General features: G+C 39.6%; 1 protein-coding gene across 3 annotated transcripts in view; it reads left to right on the top strand.

The window, feature by feature from the left end:
• The window catches only part of samd12 (sterile alpha motif domain containing 12), a 108440-nt gene that overhangs the window by 72583 nt on the left and 17845 nt on the right, over positions 1–18012 (top strand). The gene's annotated exons all lie outside the window — the stretch shown is intronic.

The raw sequence follows: 18012 nt of genomic DNA, 5'->3' as shown, positions 1-18012 counted from the left end.
CGAGATGGGATATGATTATTGCCCTGCTTTTACACGGCCTCGTAGATTTGCAAAAAGTATAGTAGCTAATGATGGTACCTCTGTGAAGGATGTATTATCACTTGAATACATGTAGGACAGTGGAAAGCAGGCGGAGAACAAGTACGTGATGAAGGAAGTGAAATTAATATTTTACTGATTGATTTCTCGGTTAAAAATACAAGGGAGACTGCAGTTATAACGAGCACCCATTTGCATATTCTTGCTCTGGATGTTGTGGGACTGTCCTGGTTGACACGTGGTAGGGGTGGTAGGCTGGCATTTTGGTACCCCTTTTCAGGGGTGACTGGATGGTGTGTTTGGGGAAATTGGATCATGTGTTTTTGGAATGTGGTTTCCGGTTTCCTCCCGCATTGCAAAAACATGCTAGGTTAATCGGCGACTCCAAATTGTCCATAGGTATTAGGTATATAGGTATTTAAACTGTATTATGGAAAGCAGGAAGTGAACAAATGTAACAGTTACTGATTGTAAAAGTAACAGATGGAGGGGTATTTTTAATAAGCTTTGCTTCTTCCTACTCCTTTTGGATATGTGGAACTGTGAACTGATTATGGGATGCATTCAATTGTAATCTGATGCATGTTCAAATGAAATAAAACCATTACTATTACCATAGGTATGAATGTGAGTGTGAATGGTTGTTTGTCTATATGTGCCCTGTGATTGGCTGGCCACCAGTCCAGGGTGTACCCCACCTCTCCCCCGAAGACAGCTGGGATAGGCTCCAGCACCCCCCACGACCCTTGTGAGGAAATGAATTTGGGAGAAAACTGGAACCCAAAACCACTTTCCCACTCATTCTTTTTGCACATTTGATCATATGTTGTTGGAACCTAGCATGTTTTTGGAATGTGGGAGGAAACCGGAGAACCCGGAGAAAACCCACACATACACGGGGAGAATATGCAAACTCCACACAGAGATGGCCGAAGGTGGAATTGAACTAGCTGTGTGGCCTATGCGCCAACCACTCGTCCAGCCAATCACAGGGCACATATAGACAAACAACCATTCACACTCACATTCATACCTCAATGGACAATTTGGAGTCGCCAATTAACCTAGCATGTTTTTGGAATGTGGGAAGAAGAAGAAAACCCGGGGAGAACATGCAAACTCCACACAGAGACAGCCGAGGGTGGAATTGAACTCGGGTCTCCTAGCTGTGAGGCCTGTGTGAAAAACACTTGTCCACCGTACAGCCCCTCAGCCTCTCCATGACAGTCTATTCAAGAGTGCTGGACAGAAACGTATGACCAACTATTTGGTTTACATCCTGGTCGTGGAAAACTGTACCAGGGTACCAAGGGTATTTGAGAGTCTATGGCAGTTTATCCAAAAGGTCCAAATCTGCTTTATGGACTTGGAAAATGCCTTCGACGGCATCCCTCGCTGGGTTTATGGCACAATGTGATCCTTGTACAACCGGAGCAGTAACTCGACTAACTTCATGGTGAACACCAAGGATGTTCTGGTTATTACTTTTATGGTCTGGTTATTACTTTTATGGATAGAATTTGTAGGTCCTTAGAATATCATCTCAACTCTTTGCAGATGATGTGATCCAGCCTCATAAAACAGTCACCTTAACCTCTGTTTTTTTTACGACTATCAGTGTCTGAATCATGACAAATCAGTTGTTTTCCAAGGATCTGTATCTGCATTCTACCTTCAAAAATGGCGTACTATGGTTGTAGTAGTCGCGGTTCTGGGCACTGCAATTGGGATAGTGTGTGGACTGGACAGACTTTTTGTGAGATACTCCGAGAAAGCCCAGGGGAAATCCGAACAGGCAATATCCAAACAGAGATGCTGTGGTCCTGCCGTTGTCACTTCACACAATTACAATACTGACAAAGATATAGAGCAAAGTTCCCCTGTTATTTCCAAGAGAAGTGTTGTTGTGCCCAGCCAGAATCTTGGTTTTACCAAAAAATGTATTGAGTCTGACTTATTGAGAAGATGCAGGATTGAGAGTCTCCCTCTGAGATCAGTACAAGATGTATAGAAGGTCATTTCGGTAGTCAAATCATTTCGGAAAGGGAGACATTACTCTTTATTTTGGGTGTGAATTTGGGAGAAAGGGCTACACAGCGGACGAGTGGTTAGCGCGCAGAACTCACAGCTAGGAGACCGGGGTTCAAGTCCACCCTTGGCCATCTCTGTGTGGAGTTTGCATGTTCTCCCTGTTCATACGTGGGTTTTCTTCGGGTACTCCGGTTTCCTCCCACATTCCAGATTGTCCATAGGTATGAATGTGAGTGTGAATGGTTGTTTGTCTATATGTGCCCCCTGTGATTGGCTGGCGACCAGTCCAGGTTGTACCCCACCTCTTGCCCGAAGACACCTGGGATAGGCTCCAGCACCCCCGCAACCCTGGTGAGGAAAAGCGGTAGAAAATTAATCAAGGAATGAACCCAAAGCCACTTTCCCACTCATTCTTGCACATTTGATCATATATCGTTGGAACACAGTAGGATTATTAAGAATACTGCTAGAACACAGTTAGTACTTTGACCGCTGTACAGGTGCCATTGGATTTCTGGTTGCATTACCTCTGACCGCCGACCAGTAGTGGAGTTTCTCACCTTGGCTCCTTTTTTCTTTGGCAGCATTACAAATTACGTTATTGGTCACATGGTTGCAACCCAACAATTGTTGTACTTTATACTAGAATGAAATCAATTTATGCTATATTAGGTTCCAATTATCTGCAGTGATGAATAGTATTTACCTTTTTAGCAATTCATAGAATTATGGTCATGGTTGTATTTCATTTGAACATGCATCAGATTACAATTGAATGCATCACATAATCAGTTCACAGTTCCACATGTCCAAAAGGAGTAGTAAGAAGCAAAGCTTATTAAATCCTACCCCTCCATCTGGTACTTTTACAATCAGTAACTGTTACATTTGTTCACTTCCTGCTTTCCTAATATATTTTAAGTTTTTTTTTTTTGTTTTTTTTTGTCACGTACCGAAGTACAAGGTGATATGACCATACAATGATATAATCGGTACCATACTAACTGTCAATATAGTGATATGTATCACTATTAGATACATATCTGCATCTGCATCCAATTATTGGATTGGAAGTGAGCGTTTCATACCTGCAGTGCAGCTTGCAAAATCAAAAATACAATACATATGGATCATATCGACGGAACATAAAATGAGTGATTACATCACATTAAACGAGCAGGTCCATGGAGGGAATTGGAATATAACACAAACTGTACTTTTTGCCTCTGGCGTCTCAAAGTAAGTGAAGCTCTCGTTAACCCTCATTACCCTCAGCAACTGTACGCAGAGGATTATCAGAATACAAAGAACCCCATCATCAACCCTACGCCGGTCTCCTTTAGCGATACTGACGACGGAGATGGAACGAAATATGACTGGAGGCATGACAGGTGTTGACTGCATGCTAAGCAGAGTCTTGCTGCTGCTCATTAATGGTGGAAAGCCAGAGGAAGGTTATTAGGAAGAACCTCATCAGCATGTTGCTGCCCGCTTGGTGCCATGTGACCTTGGCATGTCGGATTTCACATCGCTGTACGGAACAAGGGAAATGGTTTGGAAGCTAATTAATAAGTGATAGGTCGGCGGGTCTTTTTCGTTGACTTGAGAGGATAACAAAACATGTCAGCCGCGTATTATAATTGCAGTCAATTGGGTTGAGATAGTGAGACAGTGTAGCGTGAGAGACGTTAAGCTAGCAAAGGGTTAAGCGATTCACAACAGGTGAATTTTTTCTGCATATTCACAAAAAGACACTGATCCACTGTATCGCTAACTTTTTAGTACAACATAGCAAATAGATAGAGAACAGGCAAATCTGGTATAAGTAAGATTCCCCCCAGCGGCCTAAGCCGATGGCAGTGTCAGCTTTGACTCCAAGCTTCATTTAAAAGCTTGTTTTTAAATCTGTTCTTGACTAGATTTGGTGTCTGCCCACCGGACTCAATCAGGACGATGGTTCCACAGCAGAAGAACCCTAAATTGTAAAGAGAACCAGTACATGTATAGTTTATTGTTGTTTTTTTTACACATAGACTTTTAATTTCATTTGAACATGCATCAGATTACAATTGAATGCATCACATAATCAGTTCACAGTTCCACATGTCCAAAAGGAGTAGGAAGAAGCAAAGCTTATTAAATCCTACCCCTCCATCTGGTACTTTTACAATCAGTAACTGTTACATTTGTTCACTTCCTGCTTTCTTAATATAGTGTAAGGTTTTTTTTGTTTAGTTTAGTTTTTTTTTTTAGTATATGAGAGTATATGAGAGGGACCCAAGTGGAAGAGTGAGGTTACAGGGAGAAGAGATACTAAAGGTGGAGAATTTGACGTACTTTGGGTCAACAGTTCAGAACAATTGTGAAGAGATTGTGAAAAGGAGGTGAAGAAGCATGTGCAGGCAGGATGGAACAGGTGGACAAAAGTGTCATTGGGAGTGACCAGGATGGATAGGATCAAGAAGCAGTACATCACAGGGACATTACATGTTAGAGACCTTGGAGATAAAGTCAGAGAGGCCAGACTGAGATAATTAATATATTGGTAGAAGGATGCTGAGGTTGTCGTTGGGAGTGACCAGGATGGATAGGATCAGGAACGGGACATTACATGTTAGAGGCCTTGGAGATAAAGTCAGAGAGGCCAGACTGAGATGGTTGGGACATGTCCAGAGGAGAGATAGTGAATATATTGGTAGAAGGATTCTGAGGTTGTCGTTGGGAGTGACCAGGATGGATAGGATCAGGAACGGGACATTACATGTTAGAGGCCTTGGAGATAAAGTCAGAGAGGCCAGACTGACATGATGAATATATTGGTAGAAAGATGCTGAGGTTCTCATTGGGAGTGACCAGGATGGATATGATCAGAAACGGGACATTACATGTTAGAGACCTTGGAGATAAAGTCAGAGAGGCCACACTGACATAATGAATATATTGGTAGAAAGATGCTGAGGTTCTCATTGGGAGTGACCAGGATGGATAGGATCAGAAACGGGACATTACATGTTAGAGGCCTTGGAGATAAAGTCAGAAAGGCCACATTGAGATGGTTGGGACATGTCCAGAGGAGAGATAGTGAATATATTGGTAGAAGGATGCTGAGGTTCTCATTGGGAGTAACCAGGATGGATAGGATCAGGAAACGGGACATTACATGTTAGAGACCTTGGAGATAAAGTCATAGAGGCCAGACTGAGATGGTTGGGACATGTCCAGAGGAGAAATAGTGAACATGCATACAGGGTTCCATTGGAGTAACACATGTTTCATAATTCACCATTCAGAATTATGTGTTCTCAGATTGTCCACCCGCTATACAGATACTGTGGGAATATCTTTCATTGACTGCGATTGTGTGCATGTCACACCGATGCCGTGTCCATATCTAACTCCACGGTTCATGCGTGAGACAAAGATGCCACAGATAGTGTCGCCGGAGAACCCTTGCTTGTTTGAGTTGAGTTTCAATTAAAGGGAACTGACTACTGGGAGAAGGAGCTGTGGTCCATGCAATATGCTGCAGACACACTCCATTCCGTGGGACTGATCGAATGTGTCCACACTATACACCAGCGCTGACAGCACTCAGCCTGATGGAAAATTGGGACGGGGGCACAAACACCCTTGGACGTGTACCTTCACACACACACAAAAAAAAAAAAAACCTTTACTCACATTCCAATCCACCCACTGCACATATTCATTTAGACATGTCCATGGTCAGTTGAAAATGTGGGTCCACACTTATCATTAAGGGAGCGATGGTGGGTCCCACAGCCACTGATTTAGTATCATCTCCGTGTACAAGACATAGCTCTCAAGTGACATCAGATTTTTCCGCCTCCTTGGGGAATGAATGTGCCGATACACGTTGCTCATATGACTCATTGCACAAGTCCATTTATCTCCGGAGATTATGAAATACATTTCAATGTTTACAGCCTTGCAGAAAGACATGAGTGGATACATCCATCAAGGCTGCACTCGCCTGTAAATTGAATGGTTTATTGTACATTTTGTCATCTTTTTTATTACAGGTTACTGTTATTATTGTATGGTAATTGTCATGTAACAAAAGAACAAGTCCAACAAGAAAGTTATAAGTAATCAAGTTCACCAAGTTCACGATCTCATTCAACATCATTGTTGTTCATTCATTCATTTTATTCATTTTCTACCGCTTTTTCCTCACGAGGGTCGCGGTGGGTGCTGGAGCCTATCCCAGCTGTCTTGGGGCGAGAAGGACTGGTGGCCAGCCAATCACAGGGCACATATAGACAAACAACCATTCACACTCACATTCATACCTATGGACAATTTGGAGTCGCTAATTAACCTAGCATGTTTTTGGAATGTGGGAGGAAACCGGAGTACCCGGAGAAAACCCACGCATGCACAGAGAGAACATTCAAACTCCACACAGAGACTCCGCCCCATTACGTGATGTTGGTGTTTACGCTTTACTGGGCATGCCCCATTGACTATTCTGGTTGATTATAGCGCCGCATGTAGACACGCCATTGGAATATTCCTTTCCATGTATACCATTGCTTTCGGAAAGGGCATTCGGAAAGAGAAAAACTCCTCATGTAAAACGTGGCTACAGAGCAACAACTAAAGAAAAACTATGCCAAAAATAAATATTATACAATTATGCTGTATATTCATTATTATATCATCATGTAATAATTGCACAATATTACAACCTAAATTGCTACAGGTTAATGCTAAATGTTAAATCCAATATTTCTCATTTTTCTTGTCACAAAAGTCTCCTGACTCACATTGATTGGATTAAAATTTTACTCTTTCCTCCTACACATTTTCACTTCTTTTGCTTTCACCATGCCCAACAAATTACCATGCTTGTTTTAAGCACATTCCTGGAATTGGAATTCAATCCGGGTTCCCCATGGCAACGACAGAGACTATTGCTGATTCTAAACCAGTACTTCTAGAGTAAGAGTTACATTATTGAGTGATTATAATATCCACTTATGTTTATTTGGATTATACATGTGATATTCGGGGTGTCCCTGAATGCACCTCATTCCGAGGAGGACTAGAAACGTGTGTGATGTTAGAGATACATACTGTATATGGTATTGGAAACACAACAAAAAAATAACATAATTAATGAATTGCCGGGCTGCACAGTAGTCGAGTGGTTAGCGCGCAGACCTCACAGATAGAAGACCCGAGTCCAATCCCATCCTCAGCCATCTCTGTGTGGATTTTGCATGTTCTCCCTGTGCATGTGTGAGTTTTCTCCGGGTACTCCGGTTTCCTCCCACATTCCAAAAACATGCTAGGTTAATTAGCGACTCCAAATTGTCCATAGGTATGAATGTGAGTGTGAATGGTTGTTTGTCTATATGTGCCCTGTGATTGGCTGGCGACCGGTCCAGGGTGTACCCCGCCTATCTCGCCTGAAGACAGCTGGGATAGGCTCCAGCATATCCCTGTGAGATTTGTAATTTTACAACAAAAACTAAATATTAAAAGAAACAATCCAATAAAATAGTCATTTTAGTAGAATAAAGTTGAAATATTAAAGTCAAGTCTTTTGAAGTCAACATTTTCATTTTTGGAACGTTAAGTTGCAGAAAACAACGGGAATGTTAAGCTACGGGAATATAATAAAAATATTAAGTCATAATTATGGTAAAAGGCGGCACGGCGGTCGAGTGGTTAGCGCGCAGGCCTCACGGCTAGGAGACCAGGGTTCAATTCCACCCTCGGCCATCTCTGTGTGGAGTTTGCATGTTCTCCCCGTGCATGCGTGGGTTTTCTCCGGGTACTCCGGTTTCCTCCCACATTCCAAAAACATGCTAGGTTAATTAGCGACTCCAAATTGTCCATAGGTATGAATGTGAGTGTGAATGGTTGTTTGTCTATATGTGCCCTGTGATTGGCTGGCCAAAACTGTTTTCTTCTCCATGCATTTACTCGCAACAAGAGGTCACGAGAACCTTGCGGCTGGTGCGCACATCCACAAGCCCGGTCGTGTGTGCACCACTTTGGAAGCCTGCAACCAGCCTGTGCCAAAAACACAGACTGGACACAGTCTTTTGTCCAGTCTGTGACCAGTCCAGGGTGTAACCCGCCTCTCGCCTGAAGACAGCTGGGATAGGCTCCAGCACCCCCGCGACCCTCTTGAGGATAAGCGGCAGAAAATGAATGAATGAATGAATTCCCATCAATGCGCTATTTTTGACAGTCCTAGTTTTTTGTCATCGGAAACAAACATCTTGATTAGAAGGCTGTCTGTTATGTCAAACAAGATATAAAAGGTTTTTTTTACGCCGTTCCAAGGAGACAGGAAGCTCATGTTTTGCTCTCAATTTGCTGAAATGTCACATCAAACCAAATGAAACCTTTGGCTTCCTTCTAAAGCAAATATCTTTCCCTACTTCATTTTTTTTTTTTTTTTTTGTAATTTTAGATAATGTAGTTGAAACTAAAGAAAAGGCTTGAGTCGAGTCGAATCAGTGCTCTCCCCGCTCTTGGCGTGTGATGAATGGCACAAATTTTCCTCTATTCTCTTGCAAGCACAGCTGCTTTTGATGATGTAAACACCCGAGTTTATCATGGCTGCTTTCAAATTGCCTGAAGTGGCTGCTTCTGTAATTAAGAGTTGGCTCAGAGTCCTTGTGATTGCGTGTGCATATTTAAGACTCCTTACCTGTGCAAAATATATATGTGTGTGTGTGTGTGTGTATCTCACCGATTCTTAAACAAGATTTGGGACTTTATCACATCTCCTAAGTAGGTTATTTCACTGTGGCTGTGGATGTACATGTCATATAATAATATCTCAGCATGGTGAAGGTCAGAAAAAAATGCAATACATGGTTTATGAAAACAATAAGGCAGGTTTATTGTTTTTATTCATTCATTCATTTTCTACCGCTTATCCTCATGAAGGTCGCGAGGGTGCTGGAGCCTATCCCAGCTGTCTTCGGACGAGAGGCAGGACTGTACTGGTGGCCAGCCAATCACAGGGCACATATAGTCAAACAACCATTCACACTCACATTCATACCTATGGACAATTTGGAGTCGCTAATTAACCTAGCATGTTTTTGGAATGTGGGAGGAAACCGGAGTACCCGGAGAAAACCCACGCATGCACGGGGAGAACATGTAAACTCCACACAGACATGGCCAACGGTGGAATCGAACTCAGGTGTTTAGAACCTGCGCTCTAACCACTCATCCACCATGCAGCCGGTTCTGGTTAAGTTAAGTTAAGTTAAATACTGACTGACATGAACCAAGGAGTGATATGGAATGAGATCGTGAGTTTGGTGAACTTGCTTACTCATAACTTCCTTATTGGACTCTCTGCCTTAATTTAGTCCATTGAACTGTCTAATATTCTTACATATAACAACCATTCACACTCACATTCATACCTATGGACAATTTGGAGTCGCCAATTAACCTAGCATGTTTTTGGAATGTGGGAGGAAGAAGAAAACCCGGTGGGGAGGGCATGGACATCCATCCATTTTCCTCCCCCGTTTATCCGGGTCCGTGTCGCAGGGGCAACAGTCTCAGTAGGGAAACCCAGACTTCCCGGTCCCCGACCACCTCCTCCAGCTCCACCGGGAGGACACCAAGGCGTTCCCAGGCCAGCTGTGAGACATAATCCCTCCAGCATGTCCTAGGTCTGCCCCGGGGCCTTTTCCCATGCCCGGAACACCTCACCAGGGAGGCATCCGGACTAGATGCCCGAGCCACCTCAACTGACTCCTCTTGATGTGAAGGAGCCACACCCAAATGTTTTGAGTCTACAGGAAAAAGTCAAGGAATTGACCTCACTTCTTCAATACTTTTGGAGGGGTTAGCCTTACATTAATTCAATCATTCATTTTCTACCGCTTTTTCCTCATGAGGGTCGCAGGGGTGCTGGAGCCTATCCCAGCTGTCATCAGGTGAGAGGCAAACAACCATTCACACTCACATTCATACCTATGGACAGTCGCTAATTAACCTAGCATGTTTTTGGAATGTGGGAGGAAACCGGAGTACCCGGAGAAAACCCACGCATGCACGGGGAGAACATGCAAACTCCACACAGAGATGGCCGAGGGTGGAATTGAACCCTGGTCTCCTAGCTGTGAGGTCTGCACACTAACCCCTTACATTAATTTATGAAATAGAAAAGTATTGTATTTGTATTTTGAGTATTTTCATCCTCCTTCTTCACTGATCTTCTGCAAATAACCACTGCATGTCGATGCAAGGCGTAGCTGCATTACTTTATTAAAAAGCAGACGATGTGTTTATCAGCCTTGGCAGGCTCACGGACAAATCTGTGCGGTATCGGAATGATGATTTTGGCATTGATTTCCATGGCTGTGACTAAAGCTGCCGAGGAACTGGGTCAGCCCCAAAGTTGTGTGTGCGCTGTAATTATTCGAATGCAGCTGCACTCAAGAGAAATGCAAAAATGAATAACTATAAAATGGGAAGAACCTACAAAGAACATGTATGTTGTTCTGGACCACGAACAAATGACAGCACATCGGTCCTGATGATTAACAATGCCTATTCACGTCTATTCTATTCTCCTTGTTTTTTCTTTCTCGGTTTTTGTTCCCTTTTTGTTGGGTATTGAATCTCCTGTCTCTTCATCTCCTACAAAGTGTGGCTCGCATTCAGCCATCAATCACATGAGTGCAGCAGTAAAGTCGAACAGGAAGACAAAGAAGAGAGGGCTGTAATTCTCATTTGTCCGTCAACTGTCTCCAACCCGCCAGCAAGAGACGCAAAAAAGCTTGCCAGTATAGTAGTAGGCCATGTTGCACTGTGTAGGAACGATGGCCCCCTTTTGCTTTGATTGCTGGTTGTTTGGCTTGTCAGAGTGGAGCGGTGGGATGGTTTGCGTGCAAACCTGCTCGCCTTGCAACCGGTGATCCGTGAAGACAAATTCATTTTCTCCTCCGCTGGTAATGAACAATGAAACGCTGTTGTTTAATGATGCTGAATTTAGCACACAATTGTTTTTTACTTGCGTCTGCTAGCAGAAAAGGTCAAGTACATTTTGTTTAAGTGGCATGTTCTCTCTCAACTAGACAAGTGATTTACCTAAACAAGCATTCAGGCGACGTTAAATGCCAATTGATGTGTAAAATAAGCCATATTTTCCTTACTTTAAGTCACATGACTGAAAAAAAATTGTTGTGAAAAGGGAAAAAAAACATACACGTTGCATATATTACAGAATTTAAGACCAAGAAAAGAAATTTAATCTGGAAGAGCAAGTTATTCAACAACAGGCCGAATATGGTAACATAATACATGAACAATTATTCAGCTACACAATAGCATAAATAACATACCTGAGAGGCTGAATATGCCAAATAATGTAAGGAAAAAACAAGTCCAACAAGGAAGTTATCACGATAAGTTCTCTCAAGTTCACCGAGTTCCCGATCTCATTCCACATTATTGTTATTATTCTCACAAGCGCCCTCTCGTGGCTGTCAACGGTAATGGATTCTACTACTAAAATCAGCAAAACCTGATAGACAAATTTGCCTTGAAACAAAAGTCACACAGAGACAACTAAAGAATGAGAGAGGCCGACAAAGTGTGTGACAAAGGAATTATGAAGATTTTTCGACAATAATGAAAGATTTTTCTGGTAAGCTACTATTGAAATAGTCATGTTGCACACACTGTTTTTTTTTAGGGGGGGCATTAATTTAATTAAATGTGTCATTCATTAATTGTCCAAAATGTTATGCGACACCTGAGGCGTGTGTTTATGAAAATATTGTTTTTAACACTTGTAGTATATAGTGAACGCTACAATAAGCATCCAACTTGTGTTTCAAAATGGTGTCCGTTGTCTTTGTATTCCACCCACTTTGTTCCCCACCCACTGTCCCTTCCTTCTTCTGTTCCTTCCATCTGTATCGTTATTCAATTCCTTTGTCCTGTTGTTGTCTGCTCAGATCGCCGTTATTACTTCTTATACTTTGTATCATTATAATATCCCTAGGCTCAAGGATTTTAGCCCTATTATTGATCTCATCAGTACCATCCCCCGGATGTTAACCTTATCCTTCTGTGCTTCCTTCCCGACTGCCTGGCGGATAAGGGATGTAGGAGGCAACTCTGCCGTCCGGCAACATGGCAGATGTCCACTACAGTGTAATTACTCAGTGTCAAGTAGGCGGTGAAAACAGGTGACAGGTTTATTCGCAGGGTGTGTGTATGCATGCTCTTTAGCGATTACTCATCATTTGTGCAAATGTCCCTCGTCTTCTCTTTCATATCCCGAAGAGACGAGACTTAGTTTAACATGAAAACTCTGAGCCAGATATTGCAGTCCAAAAATCTTTGATTTTGCTCCCATACCAAAAAAGTTTAATCTATTCTTAAAAAGAACACACACATAGGAAAGGAATCAGTCCTTAATAAATGTAATTAATTACATTAAATCTGGTTCTTGGGTTACGTTTGAGTTCCGTTCCTCGACTGTGGTGTAAGTCGAGTTTTGATGCATGTCAAATCTTACACCAAAATTGACTCAGAAGTCACTAAAACTGTCCCCAGAAAACACAAAAGATATAAAACACAGTTGAACCTTGGTTAGTGTCATTAACTCTAACCGAAACGGCTGTTAACCAAGTCAAAGTTTTCCCATAGGAAATCATTGAATTCCTCAGTAAACACCAAAATCACTCTTAGTAGGGTGCGCTTCGCGTGCACCAAGAATAGACTAGGTCGGAACTGGTGAGCTTTCAGGGCACTTCAGGTGCGCTGTTTTGTCACAAAATTTGCACTGCGCTATGCTGATAATGTGGACAACCTCCACTGGTGTGCCTCCACGCCTATTAGCACATCGGCTGTGCACGGTGGTGCGCAGCACCAAATTATCACTGTGCGGGGTGCGCCGCGCTGCGCCACGGAATTAGAGCCGTGTGTCTGAAATATGCCATTTTTTATTGTATTTAATGAACAGAAAGATAAATGACAATACAGCATTATGTAGTATATTTGCATGTAAATATACGTATGTATGTGTCAATCAAGCTAAAGGATAACACATGTCCAAAAATCTAACCCTAGTCTTTTTAATGGTAGCAGAACATTTGAATCACACTTTCAACTGTTTTTTTTTAATGGGCAGTGAGGTTTTTTTTTATTTTATTTGGACAAATATATGAAATATTAAAGTGCATTTCTTACATCAATCCAAATATAACTTTCCATTATTTCCATTTGTATTCAACTATCTGATCACAATTATCATTGTAATATTATTATTGTTATTATCATTATTGTTATAATCTTTATCATTATTACCATTATTATTGTTATTATTATCACCATTATTATAATCATCATTAATATTACCATTTTCATCAGTATAGTTGTTTAGTTTGTTTATTAGCCCCCCCAAGTGTAACGTTTACATATCATTTTCTGGATTGCATGTTTCTAATCTTGTGCATTAAAAAAACACAGTGGGTTGCCTTCAAAGACCTCACGTAAGTTTAAGTTAAAGGTCATTGTGATTGTTTAAAGTGTCCCTGAATGCATCTCAGATTCTTGTCAGGAGAGTGAGGAAGTGTCGTTCCCAGGATGAACGAACAAGAGTGCCAGTTTTGTAGTTTTAAAAGGCGTATTCCTTGAAGTTTACAAGTCAACTCTCATCTCCAAAATGGCTGTTGATGCTGTTCTCTAAGCAAACATCATCCCCTCACTGAGCGTCTAATGTCGCTGTAAAAAACAACACTGATGATTGCCGGCAGTGAAGCAGATAAACTAATTGATTTCATTAGCCTCCCCCTGTTTTGCCAATGTCTGTTGACCCAGACGTATTATGAAACTACAGGTAGGCGCCGGAGAGAGTGTTTACCAGCAGCGTGAAGGTGTACCGTGCACATTGAGCGCTGTTGCAGTCCGGCGGTTGTGTAATCCGAATACATGCACACATAAAACTGGAACTGCGCTCTTACCGGAGGGTTGTACAGGGACACGGTGAGAACCGAGGTTCACTGAGCGCCATATATGGAAAATGGTCGCCAGCCAATCACAGGGCACATATAGACAAACAACCAAACAACCTGGAGAAAACCCTCACATGCACGGTGAGAACCGTGTGGCCCGACATTTCCAAAAATGTCATTATTTTGTTTTGCTTGTTTCTCTTATTACAACATATATTAGTAGGGATGTACGATATTGCCTTTTTTTTGCCGAAAACCGAAATGCCGATATTCACACTCAATTTCCGATACCGATACATCTAACATGACATATCTCCTGTGGTGTAATGGACACATATGTGTTGTATACAGCATTTTTTAATATCGGTTTTTATGATCTGGAAAAAAATCCAACACCGATATCAACCAGTATCACATTTTTATGCTGATATCGGGACGATATTTATCGGACATCTCAATTTTTATGTTTTTATATTTCATGACTTAATTTTCACTGATGTTATAAATGACGTTATTCTTGTAAAAGTAAGACTTTTTCGTTTTTCTTTTATATAAAGAAATTTATATAAAGATATACAGCATTTTTTAATATCGGTTTTTATGATCTGGAAAAAAATCCAACACCGATATCAACCAGTATCACATTTTTATGCTGATATCAGGACGATATTTATCGGACATCTCAATTTTTATGTTTTTATATTTCATGACTTAATTTTCACTGATGTTATAAATGACGTTATTCTTGTAAAAGTAAGACTTTTTCGTTTTTCTTTTATATAAAGAAATTTATATAAAGATATACAGCATTTTTTAATATCGGTTTTTATGATCTGGAAAAAAATCCAATACCGATATCAACCAGTATCACATTTTTATGCTGATATCGGGACGATATTTATCGGACATCTCAATTTTTATGTTTTTATATTTCATGACTTAATTTTCACTGATGTTATAAATGACGTTATTCTTGTAAAAGTAAGACTTTTTCGTTTTTCTTTTATATAAAGAAATTTATATAAAGATATACAGCATTTTTTAATATCGGTTTTTATGATCTGGAAAAAAATCCAACACCGATATCAACCAATATCGCTTTTTTATGCTGATATTGGGACGATATTTATCGGACATCTCAATTTTTTTTTCAACCCTATGCTACTAAAATAGCTATCTTTCCTCATATTACAAATTTTACTTTGTAAAACTGCAACTTTCTCAACACTTTTACTTTATTCTAATGTTTTTTGTAGTTCTGCAGCTTTATGCTACTAAAATTACATAATTTTCACTGATGTTATAAATGACATAATTCTTGTAAAAGTAAGACCTTTTCGTTTTTCTTTTATATAAAGAAATTTATATAAAGATACACAGCATTTTTTAATATCGGTTTTTATGATCTGGAAAAAAATCCAATACTGATATCAACCAATATCGCATTTTTATCGGGACGATATTTATCAGACATCTCAATTTTTTTTTTTAATATTTCAACCCTATGCTACTAAAATAACTATCTTTCCTCATATTACAAATTTTACTTTGTAAAACTGCAACTTTTTTCTCAACACTTTTACTTTATTCTAATAAAATTTGTTTTAAAATTAAAATTAAAATTATGCTACTATGTTATATGTTATAAATGACGTTATTCTTGTACGACTTTTGTTTTTTCTTTTTAATAATTGACTTTATACTGCGGATTTTTCAAATGTTTTTTTGTAATTTTTTTTATTAAGTAACATTTTTTAATTTTTTTTTTAATTATCATATTTAATAATAGTAATAAAGTTTTTTTATTATAATATTTAATAATAATAATATTATAGTTTTCTATTCTAAAATAATGTCACAACTCAAGAAAGTGACAGTAAGAGCACAAGAATATGATTTGAACCAAACAAATAAATAAATATATATTTCAGGACTCTTGGGGGAAGTCAATAGTGGATGGCAGGGACACGGTGCCCCGTTTCAGCATCATGCATGGCGGTCCTGATGCTTGAACGTATGAAGTCGGCATCCCCGAAGGTAATACATCACTCCAATCCCTAGAGTCTCTCCCAAACCCACACAGTGTGATTAATATTCATCATATATCTCCGCTCTGTACCCGGTGGGACCTCCACACCCTGACACTAACACTACATACATTTACACACACAGCCAGCTTGTTGCGATGCATACTTAACCAAGCTAAAGGTGAAGGTGTCTTACCTCAAGGGCGATGTGGTGTAACTGGCGGCAGGTATAACGGCCACCCGTGGGGAACGCAGGAGCCTCATCACGTATTCAGACCCCCGGCTGGTTAATGCACGTTTAACGCTACAAGAACGCAAAGAATGCACAATCCATCATTTGTGGTGACTTTGAATTTGTGGTGCGGGTTTGAGGGACAGAATGAGCACATTTACACGGTGTTGACTGTAACTTGAAGAACGCTCATAAGAATATGATATCTTAGCCTCAGGTTATCGAAATATCTCGAGCAGACATCAGATAATTAAGACTTACATTACATAAAACATTTGCCTTAGGGTTATTTTTTTTTCTCTATTTACTATTTCCCTCGTCTTGATAATTAAATCACTGCCAAAAAAAAAAAAAAGCGTTGTTTATGTGACGGAAAAAGGCTCTAGATCAGGGGTGGGCAAACTACGGCCCGGGGGCCACATCCGGCCCGCCAAGTGTTTGAATACGGCCCGCCCAATCTTTCCAAAGTAATTCATTTAAACTCAACATACAACCTGGCATCATGGCCTGAGCCAACCTTTTGATGGTTTTATCAATTTCGTTTTTTGACATGGTCTGTTGTTTACAAAGTGTTCCTGAAAAAAGGGACACAAGCACATAATAATCATAATAATCATAATTATTATTATTATTATTATTATTATTATTATTATTATTATTATTATTAGTATTATTATTATTATTATTGGATTATTATAATTATTATTAGAACTACTATGATTATTATAATTATTATATTCATGCTAATTATTATATTAATTATATAATATTATTGTTATATTTGCATATTTTACATAATAATAATATAATAATTTTAATTTTAATTTTATTGTAATTATTATAATATTTTATTATTTTTAAAATATTTAAATATAAATATAAAATAATAAATAATAATAGCAGATTGCAATTTTACAGATACAATAATACCAGGTGGACTGATACGTGTAAAATATATAGTCTGCCCCCCCCCCACCGCCCCCGTAAATTTTGTCATATCAATGCGGCCCGCGAGTCAAAAAGTTTGCCCACCCCTGCTCTAGATTTTATCTCCATCTCGGAATTGGATCTTCAGAGTGTCATTGTACCTTGAGTCAAATTCATAAATGTCTGCGTAATGTAAAGTGAAGAACGTCTGGATCTGCGTGTTACGTCATATCTGAGCATGCGCTGAAAGAACGCTACCCGGGATCAATTTAAACAGGAAAAGATCAAATTCAATCTTGCTAATATTTTATAATTAAACTCAGGACATGTTTTATATAGATATATATTTTCTTTTTTAATAAAAGTGGACTTGTGAATGGCGTATAGAAGGGTTTAGATTCTGTTCCACAGATGGCGCTAATGCACACGAAAGCTGCTTGCCAACCGCCAATAAACAACAGAAGAAGAAAAACACCAGGAAGAAGAACGTATTTTATTGTATTTTATATTATACTGTATTGATATTGATAAAAAATATATGATAATTGGCCGTGTTGCGCTCTAACGACAGCACAATCAGTGACTGCTGGGTTACCAATATTGTATTGATAATTATATTGTTTTATTATTTATATTATTTATAAATTTAACTAAATTTATTATTTAATTATATTATTTATTTATACTATTTATTTATTTATATATTATTTTATTTATTAATATTATTATTATTCTATTGTATTGATAATAAATATTGTATTTGAATAGTATGTAGGTT

The sequence above is a fragment of the Doryrhamphus excisus genome, linkage group LG7 (genome assembly GCF_037039965.1).
Source record: "Doryrhamphus excisus strain RoL-2023G ecotype Guam linkage group LG7, RoL_Dexc_Guam_v1.1, whole genome shotgun sequence".
NCBI classification, from domain to species: domain Eukaryota; kingdom Metazoa; phylum Chordata; class Actinopteri; order Syngnathiformes; family Syngnathidae; genus Doryrhamphus; species Doryrhamphus excisus.
Note: the sequence above shows the minus strand (reverse complement) of the source record. Positions and strands in the feature narration are given on the sequence as shown.